Source organism: Pleurodeles waltl, chromosome 11 (assembly GCF_031143425.1).
Source record: "Pleurodeles waltl isolate 20211129_DDA chromosome 11, aPleWal1.hap1.20221129, whole genome shotgun sequence".
Classification (NCBI taxonomy): Eukaryota; Metazoa; Chordata; class Amphibia; order Caudata; family Salamandridae; genus Pleurodeles; species Pleurodeles waltl.
The window spans coordinates 897,103,057-897,126,383 of record NC_090450.1 but is presented as its reverse complement, the minus strand read 5'-3'; the positions used below and the strand labels follow the sequence as shown (position 1 = coordinate 897,126,383).

General features: G+C 52.2%; 1 pseudogene; it reads left to right on the top strand.

Annotated features, from left to right (window-relative positions):
- Positions 1-14,645: 14,645 nt before the first annotated feature.
- LOC138265157 (probable inactive peptidyl-prolyl cis-trans isomerase-like 6 pseudogene) lies at positions 14,646-15,566 on the top strand (annotated as a pseudogene).
- The last annotated feature ends 7,761 nt before the right edge of the window (positions 15,567-23,327 follow it).

Sequence of the window (23,327 nt, the reverse complement as noted above, 5' to 3'; positions counted from 1 at the left end):
GACTTTTGTTTGAAGTTTGCCTACTTCAAAGGCAGAAGTGGGTATAAAAAGAACCCCCAAAACCCCTGAAAATTAGATCATTTCTGGAATCAAGAGGAACCTCTGCCAAGGAGAAGAGCTGAAGAGCTGAGGAGAAGTGCTGCCCTGTGAATGTGCTTTGTTGGGATATCCTGCAGTTGCTGCTTCTGCCTGTGAAAGGGGACAAAGACTGGACTTTGTTGTGCATTCTTGCTAGAGAAAATCTCCAAGGGCTTGAACTGAGCTTGCCTCCTGTTGTTGAAGTCTCAGGGCCATCAAAGACTTCCCCTGCCAGCACCTGGACTCTCTGCTGAGACTTGTGACCTGCCAAGTGGTGCCTTATCCAGTCCCTGGTCCCTTGAGAGGTGAAGCTGGCAGCTAAGAACTGAAAATCCACGCAAGGACCGATGTGCGGGGAAGCTTTTGAATCCACCAACCTTGCGGCTGATAAATGACACGCCACTGTCCTCGTGGCTAAAATTGACACTCCACCTGCATCGCGGCTGGAAGATCAACGCAACACGGCTTGAGAAACAACGAGCAACACCTGCAGCAACTGCTGTTAACGACGTAAGCACCCACGCAGCGCGGTTTCTTGAAACCGTGCAACCGGATTTCAATGCAACATTGCTGGGCGCGGAAAATCAAAGCAAAGCCTGCCTGGACCCGAGGTGCCTGTCCGTATTGACGCATCGCTCTCTTGCTGGAGAGAAGAAACAACGCACGCTGACCTGACCAAAGGAGGAAGGACACACGTTCTCGCTTGAGGGTGAGAAATCGACAGATCACTGGCCTTTTTTGATGCACACTTGCCCTTGCGGCTTTATTTTGACGCTACCCAGGTACTTTTACATTGTTCTCACTGTTTTCTAAGCATTAAGGCTTTCATTATGACATTGGAAGTAAGTCCCGCTTACCACCATGCTGATTACCGCTACCCATATTATGACAAACACATAGCAATCCGTCACTGACCCAAAGGTCAGTGATAAACTGGCGGAAGCAAAACCCACACCGTTACGCCAACAGAACTACGGCCACAGCATTATGACCCACGAATCACCACGGCAGACATTCAACGGCGATAAACCATTGGCGGTACACACCGCCGCGCTCAAAATACACACACACATACAAAACCACACTGCATTGGACAATTCAAATAACACACACCTGACACACATACACACACCACACCCACACCAATATAAAACACACATCCACATTACCCACAACCCTTTACGACTAGTAAGAACTGCCACCAGAGAGCGAGAGACACCAGGAGCACCCACAGAACCAGAGCCACAAAACACCATCCCCCATACACCATCCATGCACCTCAACACATCACCCTACACACCCTCACACACACACCATACACACTACACCCATGGCACCACAAAGACACCCAAGATTCGCTAAGGAGGAGCTAAGGGTCATGGTGGAAGAAATCATCCGGGTAGAGCCACAGCTATTCAGATCACAGGTGCAGCAGACATCCATTGCTAGGAAGATGGAGCTATGGCGGAGAATCGTGGACAGGGTCAACCCCATGGGACAGCACCCCAGAACAAGGGATGACATCAGGAAGAGGTGGAACGACCTACGGGATAAGGTGCGTTACGTGGTAGCAAGACACCAAATAGCAGTACAGAGAACTGGCGGTTGACCCCCACAACTAACAACATAGGAGGAGCAAGTCTTGGCAATACTGCATCCTGAGGGCCTGGCAGGAGTAGCCAGAGGACTGGACTCTGGTAAGTCAACTCTTTACTACTTTCACCCCCCCTACCTGCATGCCATCAAATACCTCCACCCCTACCCTCACCCAGATCACTCCACCACCTCACATACACCCCACCATCACAACCCACCCATCCCAATGCCAAGCCCTGCATGCACCACCAATGCATGGATATCACTCACAGCCCTACATTGGCATCCATCACTGGATTCACATTAGAGAGAATCACCTAGCCCGCAAAATCACTACTCACACAATGCAAAGCTGACAGGGCAATCACAACCATGGAGGACAATACACCCATGTACAAGATGTCACATGCCGAAACAATAACACTGCATTTACATCCCCACAGGTCCCCCACACAATGTCACCGGAGAGGAGCTGCCAGCAACATCCAGTCCCCCCCACAAAAGAGGCCCACAGTGATGACAGCAGCTCTGGATCTGGATGACCAACCTGGCCCATCAGGGATCTCCGGACTGTCGGTTACCCAGGCACAGTTCCATACCACCACAGAGCCTCCCCCTCAGGAAACACCACCACTGCACCCACCCAGTGGGCCCATACCTCTGTCCCCAGGACACGTTAATCAGCAGTGTGTCCATGACTACAGGGACCCCAGGCATCCCCACAAACACAGGACGATCAGGGACCTGGGGTCAGTGGCAGTGGGCACACGGTTCAGGGGACAGAGGCACAGGACACCAGGGAAGCTGGCAGGACTGCTGTGCGACAGGGGGAGGACAGGCCAAGGGAACCAACCCTCCACTAGGCACTCTCAAACATCATGGGAGCATACCACCATTCCTAGGACACCATGGGCCAGGTACTGGCCAAGTTGCAGGAGACCCAGTGGCTGCAGAAGGGACAGTACATGGGGATCAGAGAGGATCTAACAAAAATATAGACCATCCTGGTCACCATTGCAGGGGTGATGGCTGATATGGGCAAGACCATGAGGGAGGCAGTGGCACAACAAAGGGCCCCTGACACTAACCAAACCAATGAACAGCAAACCACCTCCGCCGGTGCTAGTGGACAGGAGGCCCCACCACAGGACCAACAGGCCACCAGCACCCCCACCCCTGCAGAAGGAGAAGCACCCCACAATCGGTCCCTGTAATCCAGGCAGAAGACAGATCACATTGCCAAGACCTCCGCCAGGAAATAGGACTCTCCTGATTGTCACCCTTCTGTCCCACTCTGTTACCCTGTCCACCTTGAACTGCAATTGCTCCCCTTCCTATGCCACATTGGACAATGCGCCTGTGATACCAAGAGACTGGACTCTAACTGGACATTCCTCCACCATCACCCCAGCCCATTGCACATACCCCTATAGTTATTGGCACAAAAATAAGCACCCTTGAAACAAATACTATACTGGAGTCAGTGTAATGACTCTCAAATGTATTAGTATAACATTACCAAAGCATTGCAATGCATATGATCAGTGAAATATACTACAGGATGACCTTTGGTGGGCAGCAGTACATATAGCAGGAGCCAGAATGGGGCACACAGATCTGAAAATAGAGAATCCAAAGGGAACAGTCAGTGTCCATAGACAGAGGGTAAGAGGCTGTCATGTACAATGTACAAAAGATTACTGAAATGTTAAGTGGAGTTACAGTTGCTTACCAGTATGGCACTGGAAGTACTGCTGTTTTATGTTTGTTCTGTTGTCCACATCTTCTTCCTCTGCCTCCTCTTTGTCACTGTCCACAGGGTCCACCGCTGTCACAAGACCATCTCCAGGCTCATCGTCTTGCAGAAAAGGCACCTGACATCTCAAGGCCAGGTTATGCAACATACAGCATGCCACAATGATCTGGCACACCTTCTTGGGTGAGTAGTACAGGGATCCACCAGTCAGATGGAGGCACCTGAACCTTGCCCTCAGGAGGCCGAAGGTTCTCTCAATAATCCTTGTACACCCATGTGCCTCATTGTAACGTTCCCCTGCCCTTGTCCTGGCATTCCTCACTGGGGTCAGTAGCCATGAGAGGTTGGGGTAACCAGAGTCACCTGTAAATATCGAGGGACAACTGTTAGACACACTCTAACCCTTAGGGACAACCCCATACCCAGACACCTACTTATACTGTGTGGGGACCTTGGGCTCACCGACTAGCCACACCCGGTGCCTCTGGAGTTGGCCCATGACATATGGGATGCTTCTATTCTTCAAGATATAGGTGTCATGCACAGAGCCAGGATACTTGGCATTCACATGGGAGATGTACTGGTCCGACAAACACACCATCTGCACATTCACAGAGTGTTAGCTTTTTCTATACCTGTAAACCTGTTCATTTCTCCGGGGGGGGGGATAAATGGAACATGTGTACCATCAGTGGCACCAATGATGTTGGGGATATGTCCCAGGGCATAAAAGTCAGCTTTCACTGTGGCCAATTCATCCACCTAGGGGAACACAATGTAGCTGCACATGTGTTTCATCAGGGCAGACAACACTCTGGACAACACGTTAGAGAACATTGGCTGAGACATCCCTGATGCCATGGCCACTGTAGTTTGAAAGGAACCACTTGCCAGGAAATAGAGCACTGACAGGACCTGCACTAGAGGGGAGATTTCTGTGGCAGATAGCTGACATCAGGTCTGGCTCCAATTGAGCACACAGTTCTTGGATTGTGGCACGGTCAAGTCTGTATGTGATGATAATGTGTCGTTCCTCCATTGTCGACAGGTCCACCAGGGGTCTGTACACCGGAGGATGCCGCCACCTAATAATCTGCCTCAGCGGTTGTAGCCTATGGAGGAGAACAGTGAGCAGAGGGTCATATTTCCACATAGATTGCACAACTGTTGCTGAAGTTACGTCACAGAAGCAGTATGTGAAGTTGAGAGTCAGTTGATGTGCCAGTGTCTGCTGTGACGCAGTTAGGTGCCATGCCATGCCATGCCATGTGCCCTCCTGAAATGGCAGCTGCCTGACCTGTGAGGAGGGACAAATGGAAATGAGGTAAGTGCGCTGGTGTTGTGCATCGTCGCGGTAGGCGGTCAATGACCGCCGCGCAACTTCGCATTGGTTATCATTGGGCCCTATGGGTTCCAGGAGCCAAAGGCGATGTACGCTGGCGGTGGCGGTTCGCACCGCCACAGACGTCACCACCATTTTCTAACTATTCACTCATTTGCTACCGGACCGTCGACAGGAGAGGACCTACACTGCAAGCGCTGCTGTGACCTGAGTCTGGAAGTGACAATGGCTCTTGTGTCTGGGGAAAGGGCCCTTGCCTTCACTGCGGAGGAGTTGGAGAAACTGGTGGATGGGGTCGTACCCCAGTACACATTACTCTACAGTCCTCCAGACAAACAGGTGAGTACACTGTGAGCATGATGTGTGGGCAATGCACGTTTGGAGTGGTGTGGATGTAAGCCACATTTTGGGGGTGCTGAGGCGTCCTGGCCTGAGTGCTGCATGACAGGTGGTCAGTGTATGTGCATCAGGGCATGGGTGGGAGCTGGTGGGCAATGAGTATGCCGGTCCGGACGGGTGAGTAATTTCCTTTTCAGCTGTCTTTTCCCTCCAGGTCAGCACCCATCAGAAAAAGGGTATTTGGCGTGCCATCGCCAATGAGGTGCGGACCCTGGGGGTGTATCACAGGCGGAGCACCCACTGCCACAAGAGATGGGAGGATCTGCGCCGCTGGACCAAGAAAATGGCAGATGTGGAAGGGGTGCCCGTCTCACCATGACCCCCCTGATGTTCCGCATCCTGGCGGTGGCCTATCCGGAGTTGGATGGGCACTTGAGGGCATCACAGCAGCCACAAGCGGGTGAGTACAGATTCAGAAAGCTGACTTTGCGTGCTTTAGGAACTAGCTGGGTGGGGGATGTGGGCTGTGGGTGACCCTTGGCCAGGGCGATCATGGCAGGGTAGGTCACTTGTGTGCAGGCTCTGAAGCACTCCTACCCCAATGGTACAAGTGGCCATCTACTACTGGGCAGGGTCCTGTGGGTGTCAGGTGTGCAGATGCTGGCATTAGGCATTGTACCCCATGGGCTGGTGACTACCTTAGTGGCTGGTTGGGCATGGCCTAGTGCATAGGGCAGCTCACTGTGTGTTGTGTACACCAACGGGAGTGTTGTTGCTGGCATTGACCAAGTGTATCCTCTGTCTCCCCCCTTTTTGTTTTGTCATTCTGTCCTTGTGTGCATTAGCATCATCTGGCGGAGGAGCAGAGGCACCGGCGACGAAGGGAGCTGTATCCACATAGGTCTGGAGGCCGAATCCACCGAGGGTGAAGGCACCAGTGGGACGGATGGTGAAGGGAGCTCCACGACGGGGACAGAAGGGGAGACCATGGACAGCGTCTCCTCCTCCGAAGGAAGCTCCCTGGCGATGGCAGATACCTCTGTGCCCACCCCAATAACAGGTACAGTCACCACCCCCCTACCAGCACCGCCCTCCCAGCAGCCCCTCAGCGTGTTTCCCGTGCCCACTCACCCAGGAGGGTGGGCATCTCCTTCGCCCCAGGCACCTCAGGCCCTGCCCCAGTCAGCCCTGCTGCCCTGAGTGAGGAGGCTATTGACCTCCTGAGATCCCTCTCTATTGGGCAGTCAACCATACTGAATGCCATCCAGGGTGTAGTAGGGCATTTGCAACAAACAAATGCATACCTGGAGGGCGTGGCGGCCCAACAGAGAGGATTTCAGGCTCTGGCCTCAGCACTGATGGCAGCCCTTGTCCCTGTGTCCAGCCTCCCCCCTCCAACTTCCACTACCCAGACACAATCCCCTCTACCTCACCCTATCCCAAGCACACCTTCAGACCAGCATGTACCCAAATCAACACACAAAAGTGGCTCAGGCAAACATAAGCACCACACTTCATCTCACAGGCACTCACACATGCACCATGCCCATGCAAACACACCAACATCCACTGCCTCCACTGTGTCCCCTTCCTCCTCGTCCACCTCCCTCCCAGTAGCGTCTCCACTCACATTGGCATGCGCTACATCTTCATCCACTACCTCCATCACCAGCACGCCCATCACTACACGCCCTTCACTGGCAGTCACCACCCCACAACCATGCACACATCCCCTGTGTCCTCTCCCAGTGTGTCTGTGACCCCTCCTCCCAAAGTACACAAACGCAAGCACCCACCCACCCAACAGCCATCCACCTCACAACAGCATCCAGCCCATGCACCTTCACCCGAACTCAGCAGACGTACACCTCCTGCAACTACTCCCTCTTCCTCCACTCCCAAACCCTCTCCATCTTCCCATCCCAGTGTGTCTAAAAACCTTTTCCTGGCAAACATTGACCTCTTCCCTACACCTCCTCCCCTCCTTCCCCTCATGCCAGGGTGTCAAGATCCCAGGTCAGCACCTCAGCCACCAAGTCTGCGTCCGTTGTGGTACCTGCAAGTCCCAGAGGATCGAAAGGGGCACCCGTCAGGGCAGCCAGTGTGCCACTGACCCCTGCAAAGGACCAACCCATTCTGCCACCTGCCAAGGTGAAGAAGGTTCCAGCATGCAGCACGGCCAAGAAGCACAACCCACCCAGCAAGGCCTCCTCCAAAACTCAAGCTGCCAGTGCCAAGGTCCCAGCAGCATCTGCCAAGGTGGGGAAGTGAAAGAAAACCCAAGGCAAGGCACTTCAGGCCTCGGAGGCTCCAGGTGAGGGACTGGTGCCCACCATCAGTACCGACAGGCCCGCAACCTGTACCATGGAGAGCACTGTCGCATGCACCGCCACCAGCACCGCCATCTGCCCCACCACCTGCACCGCCCCCTGCACCGCCACCTGCACTGCCGCTGCACCGCCACCTGCACTGTAGCTGCCACAACAACTGTCAACAGCATCATCCCCAGTGGGCAGCCATCCGAGGCTGCAGGAGATGGCCTGATGTCTCCCTCCACCACTACCAGCACCTGCACCACGGCCAGCACCGGCAGCATCCCTGCCGCAGACACCGTCGCAAGCACCACCACCTGCACTGCCATCTGCACCACCACATGCCCAGCCGGTGCCACTACAACTGTCAGCAGCATCCCCATTGGGCAGCCGTCCGGGGCTGCAGGAGACGGCCTGCGTCCAGGGAGTATCATGCTACCTGTTCCCTGCACATCTCATGCCTCAGACACCCAGGTGAGGGAATGGGAACTGCCACACCCCAGGTGCAGCACCACTGGGCACAGGGCCCCCTCCAGAACCAGTGGAGAAATGCATCCACTATCACTTTCCTTGGCAGGATGAATCAGACTGGGCACAAGGCCCCCTCCAGAACCAGTGGAGAAATGCATCCACTATCACTTTCCTTAACAGGATAAAGCAGACTGGGCACAAGGCCAACTCCAGAACCAGTGGTAGAAGCCACCCACTTGAGAGTCTGTGGCCTTGCACTCCCCAGGACCAAGCAGTGGGCAACCCAACCACCTGAGAGACTGTGGCTTTGTGTCAGGGAGACCAGATCCTCGGGGCCTGCGCACGTTCCCAACATGTCCACCACTAGACAGCTCCAAAGCTCCAATAGATATACCACAGATACTGAGAGAGTCCAAGTGGGGGAAAAGGGGATTAGGTAGGGAACAGCTGGGAAGGAGACCTGTAGGAAGCAAGAGGTTAAACAACACAATGCCAAGATATAATCACATTGACTTTCAATAGACTATGGTTCTAAGCGTTCTTATACTGTAATCATGGATAACCTAAGAAATGACTTAAACTAGACCTCAATAAATCTAGGTACCTGGAAAAATCAAGAATGGGTTAATACAATGTTTCATATGAGCTTTTCAGGAAATATCACATACTGTCTAGAATACAAGCACCTTCTTCAATAATGTTTCAGAATAAACATTGCATTTTTACATGAGGACAAAGGCTATCTGAACATTCCCTGGAAACAACAGGAACTGTACTATGAACTTAATATGCACAAAGAATGTTGCACTTTGAATTAAGCGTTTCAAAGAAATCCAAAAGCTCAGGATAAATGTGTGCACCTCAACAAAACACGGCACACCAAAGTTTTCAATGTCATGAAATGATCGCGCACACTGCCGATCTAAAAGCCAAGCGTTTTATGCCAGGGTTGAATTGCGCACAGTGTTGCCGATTCGAAATACACAATGCAAATGTCAGGAAATCATCGTGTACACTGCCGATCCAAAAAAAACAAGAGTTTTATGGCAGGGATTGAATCGCGCACACTGTTGCCGATTCAAAATACACGATGCAAATGTCATTAAATGATCGAGCACATTGCCGATCCAAAAGCCAAGAGTTTTATGCCAAGGATTGAATCGCGCACACTATTATTGATTCAAAATACACAATGCAAATGTCAGGAAATGATCGCGCACACTGCCGATCCAAAAGCCAAGAGTTTTATGTCAGGGTTGAATTGCGCACACTGTTGCCGATTCGAACAAGAATATGCAAAGGCCATGAAACGATTGCACACGGCTGCCGATCTGAATGCCAAGGGTTACATGTCAGATATTAATCGCGCACTCTGCCGATTTGGACAAGAATATGCAAATGCCATGAAATCACACTCACGCACACAGAGAGTTTCACAACTAGGTCTGAAACTCAAATGTCTTTGAGAACAGGGATCGGGGGCCCAGCCCGACCTCCGCCTTACCGCCCTGCTCAAGGATCACCAATATAATGAGGGCAGGCCTGGAATATCAAGGTAGGCCTCCGGAACAGGAGCTCAGGAAGTTGCTGCTGTTCTGCACCGGGACCCGTGAATAGTGAGCACGTGGAGCTGGGCTGGCTCCCTTATATAGAGTCAAGCCCAGCCCACAAACCACACCCAGCCATGCTGCAGGGAAAGCTTCTAGAAGGTCCTAGAAAGGGACCACACCCTAACACACTCCGTAAGCCTGCAGCAATACCTTGCAAATGAACAGTTATTGCAAACATCATTAATAGTGTTTTTCAAGGTTAAACTCTGCAATGCAAAAGGTTAACATACTGCATATAAACACAATGCATGAATTATGCTCTTGCATAAAGACTGGGTTTTTGCATTTTTGGCACACACTGTCCTGATGTTGACACCTTGCACTCCCCAGGACCAAGCAGTAGGCAAACCACCCACTTGAGAGACTGTGGCTTTGCACTCCCCCGGACCAAGCAGTGGGCAACCCACCCACTTGAGAGACTGTGTCTTTGTACTCCCCAGGAGCAAGCGGAGGGCAAACCACCCACTTGAGAGACTGTGGCTTTGCAATCCCCAGGACATCGCTGTGGGTATGTTGCCCCCTTGAGGACCAGTGGTGTAGTACCATCCTCTGTCTGAGGTGCCCCCCTCCCCTTCCCCCTGAGGTGCCTGTGTGTTTTCGACCTGATGCCCCTGCAGTGTTCTCTCTGTTTTTAGGCAGGAGTCAAGTGTGGGCTTCGCCCCCTGATTTTTTCCCCCACTGGCCCATGGACATTTGCAAAGGACAGTGTACGGCCTTCTGTTCATATTGTAAATATTTGTGTATACTGTTTTTCCTTGCAGGCAGGTCGCTTCCTCCTCACCACTGCTCCGGTAAGTGCTGCCATTGTTGTGGGCTTGTCTGGGCTTGTTTGGGCTTGTTTGGGCTTCTTGGCTTCTCCTCTCCTGGAAGGTTTGCGCCGCTGCTTCCCCGTGGCCACGCCCCCCTTCCTCCTCCTCGGAGCTCTTCCCGCTCCTGACTCCTACTGCCCCCGCCCCCATGCACTCCCATTGGAGGTTTCCCTCCCTTCACCCATCTGCCACTCCCTCCCACCTTCCCTCTTATGCCGGCCGCAGTGCCAGGTTAGAAGCGACCTCTGACCCTGCATCCTTGCAGGCAGGTCGCTTCCTCCTCACCACTGCTCTGGTAAGTGCTGCCATTGTTGTGAGCTTGTTTGGGCTTGTCTGGGCTAGTTTGGGCTTGTCTGGGCTTGTTTGGGCTTGTTTGGGCTTCTTGGCTTCTCCTTTCCCGGAAGGTTTGCGCCGCTGCTTCCCCGCGGCCCGCCTCTCCCTCCTCCTCAGAGCTCTTCCCGCTGCTGACTCCTGCTGCCCCCGCCCCCGCACTCCCATTGGAGGTTTCCCTCCCTCCTCCCAGCTGCCACTCCCTCCCACCTCCCCTCTAATGCCGGCCGCAGCACGAGGTTAGAAGCGACATCTGACCCTGCATCCTTTCAGGCAAGTCGCTTTCTCCTCACCACTGCTCCGGTAAGTGCTGCCATTGTTGTGGGCTTGTCTGGGCTTGTTTGGGCTTGTCTGGGCTTGTTTGGGCTTGTTTGGGCTTCTTGGCTTCTCCTCTCCCGGAAGGTTCGCGCTGCTGCTTCCCCGTGGCCCCGCCCCCCTCCCTCCTCCTCGGAGCTCTTCCCGCTCCTGACTCCTGCTGCCCTCGCCCCCACCGCACTCCCATTGGAGATTTCCCTCCCTCCTCCCAGCTGCCACTCCCTCCCACCTCCCCTCTTATGGCGGCCGCAGCGTGGACGCGCCGCTGCCCATCTGCACCCGTCTGCGCCAAGACCGCGCCGAGCGCCAGACCCCCTGGCCAACACGCCTCCCGCGCCACCGAACACCTTTACACTGCCAACGAACTCCATGCCCTTAATCCAGGACGCTCCTCCATCTGCTTCCAGTCCACACCGACGCGCACCAAAGGGCCCTTCTCCTGCAAAGCCTACAATTTCACCTGCAACCTAATCTCCAAACTCCAAATCAAAACAGACAACCGCCTAAGATGCATCCTACTTAACACCCACTCCGTCCACAAACTTGCAATGGAACTCTGGGACCTCCTGACCACATACTCGCCCGACGTCGCATTCCTCACCGAAACCTGGATGAATTCAGCCTCGGAACCAGAAGTAGCCATAGCCATACCAGAAAAGTACAAGATCACTAGAAGAGACCGAATCAACAGACCAGGAGGAGGAATTCCCATAGTCCACAAAAACACCATAAGAGTCTCCACCAACTCCCACGACACCATCAACTCCACCGAGCACCTCCACTTCAAAATCCACATCAACGCCACCAACACATTCAGAGGAACACTGGTCTACAGACCCCCTGGACCCAGACTGCAGTTCTGTGATGACATCGCCGACGACATCAGCTCCCAAGCCCTTGCCTCAACAGACTACATCCTCTTCGGTGACCTAAACTTCCCCCTAGAAAATAACGATATTAACACCACCAACCTAATCAACAACCTCACCAACTTCGGCCTCAAGCAACTCATCACTTCACCCACCCACTCCGCAGGCCACACACTCGACCCCATCTTCTCAGCCAGCAACCACGTCTCTTTCAGCCACACCACCGAACTCAGCTGGACAGACCATCGCTGCATCCACTTCTCCTACCAGAAACCAGTCACTCACCACCACCGCACACAACCCCCCGGACGCAACTGGAGCAAAATATCAACGGATCAACTGATCTCCACTCTCACCCGGGACCAACCCCCTGGGACCCCAGACCCCAACACAGCCACCACCAACCTGCATCGCTGAATAGAAGATTGCGCCAACATCCTCGCACCGCTCCAAAAAAAAAAAAACACCTCCCACAGAATCAAGGCCAGCTGGTTCACGCCAGAACTACAGGAATCCAAATGGCTATGTCGCAGAATGGAAAAAACCTGGCACCTTGACCCTACCCACTCCAACCACATCGCTTTCAAGGATTCCCTAGGCAAACATCACCAACTGATCCGCACCACCAAAAGGACCCACTTCAAAAACCGCATTGACGCCAACGCTCACAACAGTAAAGAGCTCTTCAGCATCATCAATGAGCTCTCCACCCCCAGGACCTGCTCCAACGAACCCCCGGTTCGCAACTCAAGGAGTTCTGCAACTCAATGGCAACCCACGTCCGTTGAAAGATAGAAGGAATCCACAATAGCTTCAAACCCCAGACCCACCAGCTGACTACAAACACCCAAGAACCCAACGCTCCAAGCAACACCCACCTCCTCCACACCTGGAGCCCCGTCAACATAGAGGACACTGCCACCACCATGGCCTCCATCCACTCCGGATCATCATCGGACCCCTGCTCACACCATATCTTCAATAAGGCAATCATCATCATCGCCCCCCACCTCTACAAAACCATCAACAGCTCCTTCAAGTCAGCCACCTTCCCAGAAAGATGGAAGCAAGCAGAAATCAACGCCCTGCTGAAGAAACAAAAAGCTAGCCCCGGACGATCCCAAAAACTACCCGCCTATCTCCCTCCTCCCCTTCCCAGCCAAGGTCATCGAAAAAATCATAAAGAGCCAACTATCCCGGTTCCTGGAAGACAGCAAGGTACTCAACACCTCCCAATCCGGATTCCGCAGAAACCACAGCACCGAGACTGCACTCATTGCTGCCACAGATGACATTAGGACCATGCTCGACGAAGGAGAAACAGCAGCACTCATCCTCCTGGACCTCTCGCGCAGCTTTCGACACGGTATGTCATCACACTCTCCGCACACGCCTCCACAGTGCTGGAATCCGCGACAAGGCACTCGACTGGATCTCGTAATTTCTCTCAGGCAGAACCCAGAGAGTCCGCCTCCCACCGTTCCTGTCAGAAGCCTCCAGAATCATCTGTGGCGTTCCCCAAGGATCTTTGCTCAGCCCCACGCTCTTCAACACTTACATGGCCCCCCTTGCCAACATCGCACGAACCCACCACATCAACATAGTTTCCTACGCAGACAACACTGAGCTCATCCTCTCCCTCACGAAAGACCCTACAACTGCAAAGAACAACCTCCACAACAGACTTCACGCCATCGCCAGCTGGATGGAATCAAGCCACCTCAAGTTAAACACAGACAAGACAGAAATCCTCATCTATGGCACCAACCCCTCAACTTGGAATGACACCTGGTGGCCTACCTCCCTAGGAACCGTGCCCACACCCATCACCCACGCATGCAACCTAGGCTTCATCTTGGACTCCACATTCAGCATGACTCAGCAGGTCAATGCCATCTCCTCTTCCTGCTACAACACTCTCTGCATGCTCCGCAAAATCTTCAAGTGGATTCCCGTCGAAACCAGGAAAACTGTCACCCACGCCCTGGTCAGCAGCCATTTCGACTATGGAAGCGCTCTAGATGCAGGAATAACAACCAAACTCCTAACAAAGCTGCAAAGAATCCAGAAAGCATCCGCCCGCCTCATTCTGGACATCCCACGCCACGACCACATTTCCCCCCACCTCAGAGACCTTCACTGACTATCAGTATCAAAGAGGATCACCTTCAAGCTCCTCATCCATGCACACAAGGCCCTCCACGACACAGGCCCAGCCTACCTCCACGACAGACTCACCTTCCACACTCCCACCCGCAATCTTTGCTCCGCCAGTCTCACCCTCGCCTCCATCCCCCACATCCGCCGCACCACCGCCGGAGGAAGATCATTCTCTCACCTAGCCACCAAGACCTGGAACTCCGTACCGCTCCACCTTCGCCAGACCCAAGACCTCTTGACATTCAGGAAATGCCTCAAGACATGGCTCTACGACCAGTAGCTCCCCCCCCCCAGCGCCTTGAGAACCTAACGGGTGATTAGTGCGCTCTATAAATCCTTGATTGATTGATTGATTGATAGATTTTTCCAATTGTTAACTTTATCTGCATATTTCAAAATATCACTATTTGCACCCAATTCCTTTTGTCTTTGCGTTCTTCCAGAGGGTTACGGGGTGTAAATGTACTGTTGCTGCATGTGTTTGTGTGTATGGTGTTGTGGGTGAGGGTGGGGGGGTTGCGTGTGTGTGTCTCCCTCTTTTTCGTCCCCCCTGTGTGCTAGGTGTATAACTCACCGTGGTTGTCGCCGCTGCCGTCTTTGGTGTTCCTGGTGTATTAGCAGATACATCAGCCTGGGCAGGACCTACAGCTCGGGCTCCATGGCATCCTGGTTCTTCGTTGAGTGTCGAGAGGTGAGTGGTTTCCCTCCCAAGTCCTGTTTACGCCAAGCTTTTGATGGTGTTGGTAACACCCCGGAAAAGCTGGTGGATTGGCAGGTTGTGATAGGGTGGGTGGTACATTGTCTTCCGTCTGTCTGTTGGCAGTTACCACTGGTGCGAGTATGCCCTCCAGTGCCCTCTTTCACCGAGCCATTGAACGTGCACGTGGTGGGTCTCCAACGGGAGCCTGAATTTCAGTCCGCCGTGTGCGCTGCGCAGACGCTGAAGCTGTCTTTTCCCTCCACATTTTTAGATCCTACAGTGACTCCATACCTGGAATTTGCTTGGAATGAGTATTTAGAAGAGAAGAAAAAGGAGCTCAAAGGGGAAACATGGGGATTTTCATCCAAAGTGATGTGTTTTATTAATGGCCGTCTGTTAGGGGATGTTAAAGATTTGGTGAAATGGGCAAATGAACACTGGGGTTACCAGGACTTCAGACCCCTGTCACTCTACATTGCTCTCGCAGAGGATTTCTGTTCTAAGCTGATGAAAGACACCAAGAATACCTTTGTGTTCATGGACATAGCTATTGACGACGAGCCAAGTGGACGATTATTATTTGAGCTTTTTTCTAACATATGCCCAAAAACCTTTGAGAATTTTCGAGAGTTGTGTCAGTTACCTGAAACCATATCGACAGACTGCCGGGAACTGAATTACAAAGGAACAACTTTTCACCGAATTGTAAAGAATGGCTGGATACAAGCAGGAGGTATACCAACTGGTGTAGGAGAAGAAAATGAGTCAATTTTTGGAGGCCTTTTTGAAGCCCTGATGAAGTCTGTGAGAATATATTCTCATAGGACGAAACACGTGTTGGCTATGGTTGCTATACACATTATTGAATTTCAAGGATGATTTTCTATTATTATGGTGAACCTTGTACGTCAAGAAATAAATGATTGATGAACTCTCTATAGTGTTATTCCACACTGAAGATTCTATACATTACTAACTTTCAATTATATGTTCATGAGTGCCCTGACAACTGTCCAGTTCATTGTTAGTTTCCCTTGAAACATTGGAGGATTAAGGAAGATCCTCTTGCCAGGAGCACCGTGCCACATTTGGAATGTTAATGCTACTCTATGGACTCACTGTGAGCGCCCAAATCCTATGACTTTCTTCCTATGTGGTTTTGTTTTGAAACCACTGCGGTGTTTGTTGCTACCGCCGTGACGGTCGAATGTTAAAGTGGCTGTCTGTGTTGCCGGTTTCCGCCGTGGTCGTGATCCCATTTTTTTTTTACCGCCGGCCTGTTGGCGGTATTACCGCCGCTTTAACACCTTCCACCAGGGTTGTAATGAGGGCCATAGTAATGTGTTTGATATGTCCTGACAGTGAAATATTGCTAAATTCGTTTTTCCACTGTTGCAAGGCTTGTCCCTCTCATAGGTTAACATGGGGGCTACCTTTAAATATTATTAAAGTGTAGATTCCCTTTGGGAGCGGATGGACATGTGGAGTTTGGGGTCTCTGAGCTCACAATTTAAAAATACATCTTTTGGTAAAGTTGATTTTGAGATTGTGTGTTTGAATGTGCCACTTTTAGAAAGTGAGCATTTTCTTGCTTATACCATTTCTGTGACTCTGCCTGTTTGTGGATTCACTGTCTGGGTAAGTTTGACAGTTGGGCTGGTTGCACCTCGCACTAGACAGTGACACAAAGGGAGCTGGGGTGTAGCCTGCATATCCTGATGAGCCATCTGTGTTAGGAGGGAGGGGAGGAGTGTTCACTCACACCTGAAAGGGCTGTGCCTGCACTCACACAATGCAGTCTCCAACCCCCTGGTGAGTTTTTGGGGCCTGGCCTGGGCAAGGCAGGATTTCACATTCAAAAGAGACTTTACTTTGAAGCAGGCCTACTTCAAAGGAGAAATTGGGTATAAGAAGGCCACCAAAAACCACAGACTTTAGAAAACACTTCTGGAAACAAGAGGAACGTCTGCCTGGAGAAGAGCTGAAGAGCTGAGGAAGAAGAGCTGCCCTGCCTGTGACTGTGCTCTGTGTAGCTATCCTGCAGTTGCTGCTTCTGCCAGAGTAAGAGGGCAAAGACTGGACTTTGTGTGCCTTCCATCTTGAGAAGAACTCTCCAAGGGCTTGATTTAGAGCGTGCCTCCTGTTTTTTGAAGTCTCAGGGACAGCAAAGACTTCTCTCTGCCAGCACCTGGAGTCTCTGGAGAGACTCCTACTCTGCCCTGTGGTGCCCATCCAGTTCCTGGGACCCTGAAAGGAAAAGGTGGCAGCCTAAGAAGAGCAAATCCGCGCACAGAGCGCCGTGCGGGGAAAAGATCGACGCAACTCTGATCTGTAGCTGAAGAAACGATGCGCCGCCAGCTCCACGGCTGAAAATCGACGCTCGCCGGAAACGCGATGGAATAATCAATGCATGGAGCAGGAGAAACGGCACGCAGCATCGCTGATGGAGGCTGGGAGATCGCAACCCGCGCTGCGTGGTTTTTGGATCATCGTGTGGCTGGATTTCCAACGCAAGTACCACTGGGCGTGTAAAAGCAACGCAAGGCCTGCCCGGACCCACTGGTGCGCCGTCCCAGGGTTTGGCCAGTGTAGCGCTTGGAGAGGAGTTGGTTTCAGGTGGGTGGGAATCAGCTGAGATGACCCTTGTCTCACTAGGGGACAGTCAGATGGTCCAGAGAACCCTAGTGCCTGAAAACACTAAGAAGTACAGGCAGTGGGGGACCATTAATGGACAGAGTGTGGAGGCTCTGAGAGACACAGGAGCCAGCGTGACTACAGTGAGGAGTCAGCTGGTGTCTGAAAAGCAGATAGATCCCCGGCTACTTCACCAAGTAGTTGCAGTGGACAACTCAGAGAGCCTGTGCAGAGTGGCGCAGGTTCCCTTTGAATAGGGGGGGTCTCAGTTTCCTTGAAAGTAGCTGTGAGTCCAACTATGCCTGTTGATTGTTTGCTAGGCAATGACCTGGAGGATTCCCCTTGGAAGCAGGTGGAATACAGGTCTCACTTGGAGATGCTGGGTCTGTCTGGATGGGTATGTGTATCCACCCGGACAAAGGCAGCCCGTCAGGGTAATCGAGAGCCCCTGGAGCCTGAAACAGTGACCAGGGGACTGCCAAGAAGAGAAAGGGCAGGGGGCATGGGAAACCGGCCCCAGAAGTTCCCACGGTCCAGGAAGAGGCGGAGCCTGAGGGTGACGCCACAGAGCCTACAGGGGAATAGGTCGCTGAACTGGGGGAGGTCTCTGAGATGTCGCAGTGGCAGCAGGAAGGGGGGGCCCACCAGGGAAGCATTCTGTGCAGCACAGAAGACATGCCCTACTTTGGAGGGTTTGAGGCAGCAGGCTGCAGACCAGGCGGCTGGCAAGGAGCCAGGATCACACCTGAACTATTGGGAGGATGACCTCCTGTCTAGTGAGCCTAAGGTTCCTGAGCCTGGGTCAGCCCATGTGCTGGTGGTACCCCAGTGCTTCAGGGCCTTCCTACTGGGGCTGGCTCAAGATGTGCCTTTAGCTGGACATTTGGGGCAGGAAAGACCTTTGAGAGGCTTGTCACCCACTTTTACTGGCCCCTAATGCGCAGGCACTCAGATGCACATTGCAGGTCTTGTCAGACCTGTCAGGCAAGTGGCAAGAGTGGGAGGAAATGTAAGGCTCCCCTCCAGCCTTTGCCTGTTGTCAGTACTCCCTTTGAGAGGGTAGGTATTGACATTGTGGGGACTCTGGATCCCAAGACAGCCATGGGCAACAGGTTTATCCTGGTCTTGGTGGACCATGCCACCCGGTACCCAGAAGCCATTCTGTTGAGATCAATCACTTCCCCTGTGGTGGGTCATGCTTTGATGGGTTTTTTTACCCGCATGGGGGTCCCCAAGGAAGTGGTATCTGATAGTGGTACCAACTTCATAAACACGTATATGAAGTCTCTGTGGAAGAAGTGTGGGGTAACCTACAAGTTCACCACCACTTACTACCCCCAAAGTAATGGTCTGCTTGAGAGATTCAACCACACCTTGAAAGGCATGATCATGGGCCTGTCAGAGCCCTTGAGGCAAAAGTGGGATGTCATCTTGCCATGCCTTCTGTTCGCCTACAGGGAGGTGCCTCAAAAGGAACTTGGGTTTAGTCCCTTTGAGCTGATGTATGGCCACCCTGTGAGGGGACCTTTGAGTCTGATTAAGGAAGCTTTGGAGAAAGCTCCTAGTAACCCCCCCCAGGATGTATTCAGTTACATGCTGGCTTTGAGAAACCAGAATGCCCACTTCAGGAGTCTTGCTCAGGACTACCTGGAAGCAAGCCAGGAGGACATGAAACGCTGGTATGACCAGATTGCCACTCTGGTTGAGTTTTAACCTGGACAAAAAATGTGGGTGATGGCAGCAGTGGAGCCTAGGGCACTCCAGGATAAGTGGACTGGGCCATTTGGGGTGGTGGAGCGCAAGAGGGAAGTCACCTACCTGGTGGACTTGCGGTCTCCAAGGAACCCTTTAAGGGTCCTGCATGTCAACCGCCTCAAGCCACGCTTTGAGTGGACTGAGCTGACAATGCTCCTTGCAATAGATGATGGGGTGGAGGAGGAGAGTGAGCCTCTTCCTGACCTCCAATTTGCAGGAGAAAAAGATGAGTCATTGGAGGGAGTAATCCTGTCTCTCTCCCTGACTGAGGAGCAGCAAGGTGACTGTCACCACGTGTTGGGACAGTTTTCCTCACTCTTTTCCCTGATCACAGGAGTCACACACTTGTGCACACATGATGTGGACACTGGGGACAGAACACCTATTAAACATAAAGTTTACAGGGTGACGGTCAGGGCATGCATTAAGGATGAGGTATCCAAAATGCTTGCCCTAGGGGTTATTGATCACTCCAGCAGTTCTTGGGCCAGCCCAGTGGTATTGGTCCCAAAGGCTGCTGCACCCGGTGCCACTCCAGAACTCCGGTTCTGTGTGGACTACTGAGGACTCAATGCGGTCAGCAAGACTGACGGCCACCCCATCCCCCGAGCTGATGAGCTCATTGACCGGTTGGGAGCTGCCAAGTATCTCAGTATGTTTGATTTAACATCTGGGTACTGGCAGATTGCCTTAACTGACGGGGCCAAGGAGAGGTCAGCATTCTCTACCCCAGATGGACACTTTCAATTTAAAGTGATGCCATTTGGGATGAAGAATGCCCCTGCCACCTTTCAGAGGCTGGTCAACCAGCTGTTGGCAGGACTGGATGAGTTCAGTGCCGCCTACCTGGATGACATTGTTGTGTTTAGTTCCACATTGGAGGAACACCTGCAACACCTCGGGAGAGTGTTAGAGGCCCTGCAGAAGGCAGGCCTCACTATTAAGGTGAGCAAGTGCCAAATAGGGCAGGGTTCTGTGGTGTACTTAGGACACCAGGTGGGGAGTGGCCAGGTGGCACCCCTACGGGAAACATCCTTTATGCCGACTTTTTTATAACGAAGTCCTGGTTAACGAAAGCGGAACAACGCTTTCTTTAACCACGACTTCGTTATTTTGTGCCTTAACCACGCATGTCCTGAACAACGAACATGCATGGTTAAGGTACAAACAAGGGAGTCGGCTGAGGAGGATGATGCAGATGAGGCGACGACTCAGGTAAGCGGGGGGTTTTAGATTTTGGGGAGGGGGTGGGGGGTCAGGGGTTTTAGGTTTTGGGGTGGGGTTGGGGGTGGGGCGTTTTTGGTTTTGGGGAGGGTGTGGGGGGTCGGGGTTTTAGGTTTTGGGGTGGGGTTGGGGGGGTGGGGCATTTTAGGTTTTGGGGAGGGGGTCGGGGTTTTAGGTTTTGGGGTGAGGTTGGGGGGTGGGGCATTTTTGTTTTTGGGGAGAGGGTGGGGGGTCGGGGTTTTAGGTTTTGGGGTGGGGTTGGGGGGTGGGGCATTTTTGTTTTTGGGGAGGGGGTGGGGGGTCGGGGGTTTTAGGTTTTGGGGTGGGGCATTTTTGGTTTTGGGGAGGGGGTGGGGGGTCGGCGTTTTAGGTTTTGGGGTGGGGTTGGGGGGGTGGGGCGTTTTTGGTTTTGGGGAGGGGGTGGGGGGTCGGGGTTGTAGGTTTTGGGGTGGGGTTGGGGTTGGGGGGTGGGGCGTTTTAGGTTTTGGGGTGGTGTGGGGTTGGGGGGGTGGGGCGTTTTTGGTTTTGGGGAGGGGGTGGGGGGTCGGGGGTTTTAGGTTTTGGGGTGGGGTTGGGGGGTGGGGCGTTTTTGGTTTTGGGGAGGGGGTCGGGGGTTTTAGGTTTTGGGGTGGGGTTGGGGGGGTGGGGTGAGGCATGCAGGATCAATGGGTGCCTGTTACTAATGACTTTACCAGGAATGCCTTTACAACGAAATATCGTTGTTAAGGCATTCGTGGTAAAGGCATTAGTAGTAACAACGAGGTCGGTGTTCCGACCTCGTTGTTTAGGCACCCGTTGTTTTGTCAGTCGGCATTCCGTTGTACAACCACCCCTACAGCCTAAGATTGACACAATTCTGTCTTGGGAGCCTCCCAAGACCCAGACTGAAGTGAGAGCCTTTTTAGGTCTCACAGGATATTACAGGAGGTTTGTTAAGGGATATGGTACCATTGTTACCCCCCTTAACTGAGTTGACTTCTAAGAAGCAACTCAGGAAAGTGATCTGGACAGAAGCTTGCCAGAACGCTTTTGATGCCCTGAAGGCTGCCATGTGCACAGCACCTGTGCTGAAGACACCTGACTACTCCAAGGAGTTTGTAGTGCAAACAGACGCCTCAGAGCATGGTATTGGAGCAGTACTCTTACAGCTTAATGAAGAGAGCCTAGATCAACCCGTAGCCTTCATTAGCAGGAGGTTACTACCCAGGGAACGTAGGTGGAGTGCCATAGAACGTAAAGCATTTGCTGTGGTCTGGGCACTGAAGAAGTTAAGACCCTACTTGTTTGGGACTCACTTCTGAGTTCAGACCGACCACAGGCCCCTCAGATGGTTAATACAGATGAGGGGTGAGTATCCAAAACTGTTGAGGTGGTCCATTTCCATTCAGGGGATAGACTTTATGGTGGAACACCGTCCTGGTACAGAACACGCCAATGCTGATGGTCTGTCCAGGTTCTTATGCCTTCATGATGAGAATTCCCATGAAGTTGGGTAGTTGCTCCCCACTTGCAGCTGGGGGCCACACGTGTTAGACTTTTCATCCTTAGCGTGGTCTCCCTTAACGTTTTGACTCTGTTCCCCAGGTTGTTGATGTGTGCTGGACTTTGCTGTTTTTGTTACTCTGGGCACTTTACCACTGCTAACCAGTGCTAAAGTGCAAGTGCTCCTTTACAAAATGTGTATGTAATTGGCTTATCCATGATTGGCATATTTAATTTACTAGTAAGTCCCTAGTAAAGTGCACTAGAGGTGCCCAGGGCCTGTAAATCAAATGCTACTAATGGACCTGCAGCACTGGTTGTGCCATCCACATAAGTAGCTCTGTAATCATGTCTCAGACCTGCCACTGCAGTGTCTGTGTGTGCGGTTTTAACTGTAAATTCGACTTGGCAAGTGTACCCACTTGCCAGGCCTAAACGTTCCCTTTTCTTACATGTCAGACACCCCTATGGTAGGCCCTAGGTAGCCCCAAGGGCAGGGTGCAGTGTATGGTTAAGGTAGGACATATAGGCCCTCATTACAACCCTGGCGGTAAATGCCGCTTACTGCCGTGCAGAGACCGCCAACATACCGCTGTGGCCGCGGAATTCCGCTACTGCTATTACAACCCACAGCTCGGAATCCGCCATAATCCAGACACCCACACAAGTCCGCCACACCAAAGGTCAGTGATAAACTGGCGATAACAAAACCTCCAACGTCACGCCAACAGGAATACGCCACACTATCACGACCCACGAATCCACGCGGCGGTCTTTCAACCGCGGTATTCCATTGGCGGTACACGCCGCCGCGCTCAAAATACACACACATTTACAAAACACCACCACATTGGACAATTCAAAATACACACACACTCACATCTCTAACAAACCCTTACTACCAGAATTCTGAAACCATGCCAGAGAGAGACACCACCATAAACAACACCAGCATCCACAGACACACAACACCATCACTTACACAACATCCACGCACCTCAAACAACCCTCAACAACACATCCCCTCACACATCACAACACACACCACCTCACACATCACCCACACCACATCATGGCACCTCAACGGCACCCCAGGTTTTCTGAGTAGGAGCTCAGGGTCATGGTGGAGGAAATCGTCCGGGTAGAGCCACAGCTATTCGGATCACAGGTGCAGCACACCTCCATTACAAGGAAGATGGAGCTATGGCGCAGAATTGTCGAGAGGGTCAACGCAGTGGGACAGCATTCAAGAACTAGGGATGACATCAGGAAGGGTTTTCTGTTGTTAAGCTTTTTGTGTGAGGAAATAGATTTCATAAACCGGCCAGCACTTCCTCTATAGAGGTCAAAAGATTTACTAACAGAGTGATAACTTATGAAAACAGTACACTTATAGAACATGGATCAGTTTAATGATGATAGAGAACAGATTTTCTCTACAATGTTTTCAGGACAAATGGAATCAGTCTCAAACATAGAAATAGGAAATAACCAGTCAGAGGGAATGAGAAGGAAATACATTAGATTAGAAAAACTGCGAAAACA